Below are 3,149 nucleotides of genomic sequence, written 5' to 3' on the forward strand. Positions count from 1 at the left end.
TTTTTCCAAAAATTAATTTTTGAGCAAAGTTATGGATTTTTCTATTTTTTTTATCCAATAAAAAATTAACATTTATAACATTTTAGTAAATACCTGTGGGTTTTTGAAAATAATATTCAAAAAATTTAATATTTAAATTTAATTTTGCATTTTTTTTCCTACAAATTTTAATTTTTGGATTTTTTTCAAAATATATCAACCCCACCCAAAAAAATAATATATTTTTATACATATTATCCTGCAGACCCCTACTAAATTGTTTTTCACAATTGAATTGAATTCAATTTGTCCAAGATTGAAACTATCCTCATAGCCAGGGATGGTTACAATTTTAAAAATTGAATTTGAGTTTGAATTAACTTGACTTCAAGTAACTTCTTTGTGAGAGGTCGTGCAATTCAGTAACGACGTGAAATATTTAATATACGTTCGACCTTTTTCTGTTTGTACAATGATTCATTTTTTCATTTTAGAATCAAATCAAAACTTGTCCTCTATAGCCCAGGAATCTGGTTTGATCAGTGTTAAACATAGCTTGACGTACGTAATTAAAAAACTCTAAACAACTTTTATTATATGTCTAAAGTCTATATCTGTCTTATTTTTCTAAGCAGGCCGTACATCATATAAACTATTTTAATACTGCGTAGGATACAAATCATATTTTAAAGGTCTCCTTAACCGAACATTTAAAGGTGTTGAACATTTTTTTAAATTGAACTTTAATATCAAATTAAAAAAATTAGACCATATTCACTTCAGAGCCCCCTTCTGACAAACATGATTGTATTGATGGATGGAAGAATAAACGATTTGAATGCCTTGAGTATTTTTACCCTTATAAATAAGTTTTGGTCAAGTTAGTTTAAAAAAAAAAAAACAATAATCCACAATGTAGTTAATTTATTCTTTGGCAGAATTTTATTTTGATTTCAAATATGTACTTATGATACAATCCTGATAAAATGCAGTTTAAAGGTTAAAAACCATCCTAGTTTAAGGATTTTAAGAGAACATCAATTTTAAACAAAGATAGCAAGAACTACATATAAATCTCATTTATTTATATATCAAGGCGAAATATCCTTGAGGCATAATGGCTTTAAAGAAATAAAAGTCCTAATGAAAATGTCATTATCTAGCACTGTGTACTACATAAATACCCTGGAAAACAAATTAAAAAACTAACTTTGATATTACAAAATATTGACCCTCCAAAAAATTGCTTTTACATCATAAAATCAATTTTGCGTATTATTTATAATTTTACACAAAACTCATATTTTTCTTCAGTGGAAAGTTGATATTCAATTATCACGATCTCATAGTAGAAAGGGAATAACTTCGATAAGGATATATTGTTTATGTTCTTTTTGAATGTTGCAAAGATTTTATGAAGACATTATATGTCTTTTGAAAGATGAAACACTTCCCCTCTATCCGCTTAGGTTATATGCAAAATATAAGAATAAATGCAAAAAATATGCAGATTATTAACTGTTTAGCTAAAGCAGCATTAAAATAAATATTTGAACGATCCTTTTATAACTCTATTTACCCTGTGTAGTTGTTACGTACCATACCACAAGTATCAGTGATTTTGTAAACGTAAATTGACCATCGAAAATAATAGTGGTAACACCAAACATTGTCCGGTGTTATTAAGCGGCGTCGAACAAACAAACTTTGAGCTCAAAATATAGAAATAAGTTCCCAAGAAATCATCAGTGTTACTTACTGTTTTTCATGAGCACACTCATACGTATTTACTCAATACATAGATGTTCTCTTCTCAGAAATGAAATAATAATCATAATAATAGTTTGATCAAAAAAATGACGTTATGATAGATGAGCCAGTGAGAACTTTAGTCTCTAGAACGCTACCTGGCTAAGTTTTAGCTACACATGCTTAATGCTAAACGCAATTAATATGACTACATTGTTATTTCTTAAATTAAAAATGATTGGTGTTCCTTCGAATGTACATAAATAGATGTCAATTATATATACAGGGTTCGGAAGCAAAACCTGGACTGTTTATAAATGCTATGATGTAATTAAAATAGAGAGGTTTTGTGATTATTTCCTGTATATTCGAATCTTCTGATGATCTTTGTGCATAAGTAAATAATAATAAACATCATGAGTGAGCAAGAAGTAAAAAGGCAGAGGATCTCAGACTTTCTGGATGCCAAAATTGAGGGGGCAGAGATTATGGACATTGTGGAGTGCTCCATATATGAAAAAGGATGGAAAATACCTTTGAAGAAAAGAAAGAAGTGGGGGGCTTCTTCTCGACTAAAAACATCATGAGCCAACTCTGAATCATGAACAAAGATAATACAACAACAACATACATAAATGAAGGATTTTATTGATTTAAAAGATGGGCACAACAACAAGGATTAATTGGTCAATTCCAAATTGCCATTCATACACAAAACTTCTTCTCCGTTTCTGCTCACAGAGATAGTGCCATGGATGGTTCCCTTGGCAAAGTTAGCAATGGAAGGTGGGATTTCAGGTAGAACAATACCAGAGATCTTGCCTCCATATTCTCCTGCCTTCAAAGGAAAGCACAGTCTTGACCCTCTGGGAAATAGTCTGGGCACAAGAAATTCTTGTATTTTGTGACAATTTCCTCCAGTTTGTAGGAACAAGAGCCCAAATGCAGGCCTGAAGGGCTCTATATGTATGTTAGCAAAAAGAGAAGATTAGGTTAGTTATTATTTAATGAATTATATTCAGATATCTCACTTCAATGCAGGGAATGGGAATGGAGACAATTCCTTTCTTGACCAGCTTGATTTCCACATCCACATCTCCATCAAGGTCCTTGTGAAGATCAAAGAGGGCTTTCACATCCAGACTCGTTCCCAATACTACTGGAAGGGGATAAGGGGAGAGAGCAATGTTTCCTTCTCCCCAGTTATCGGGATTGCAGGACTCCCACTCCAGATCCTCTCCAGACACGGCAATGAACAAAAGTACAAAGATGGCAATACTTTTCATGTTTCTCTTTCTGGCTCAATCAATCTTTAATTGAATGACAGGAATGTAGGGATCAAGTCTTTTATATCTAACCTATTACATCCCTGAAGTATCTTATCTCTCAACTACAATTGTATACGTATACTTTTGAACTTC

At 31.6% G+C, this 3,149-nt stretch overlaps 1 pseudogene; it reads right to left on the reverse strand.

Moving 5' to 3' along the window:
* Positions 1-2,356: 2,356 nt before the first annotated feature.
* LOC121126027 (uncharacterized) lies at positions 2,357-3,076 on the reverse strand (annotated as a pseudogene).
* Between the last annotated feature and the right edge of the window lie 73 nt (positions 3,077-3,149).

Source organism: Lepeophtheirus salmonis, unplaced genomic scaffold (genome assembly GCF_016086655.4).
Source record: "Lepeophtheirus salmonis unplaced genomic scaffold, UVic_Lsal_1.4 unplaced_contig_2018_pilon, whole genome shotgun sequence".
Taxonomy (NCBI): Eukaryota; Metazoa; Arthropoda; class Copepoda; order Siphonostomatoida; family Caligidae; genus Lepeophtheirus; species Lepeophtheirus salmonis.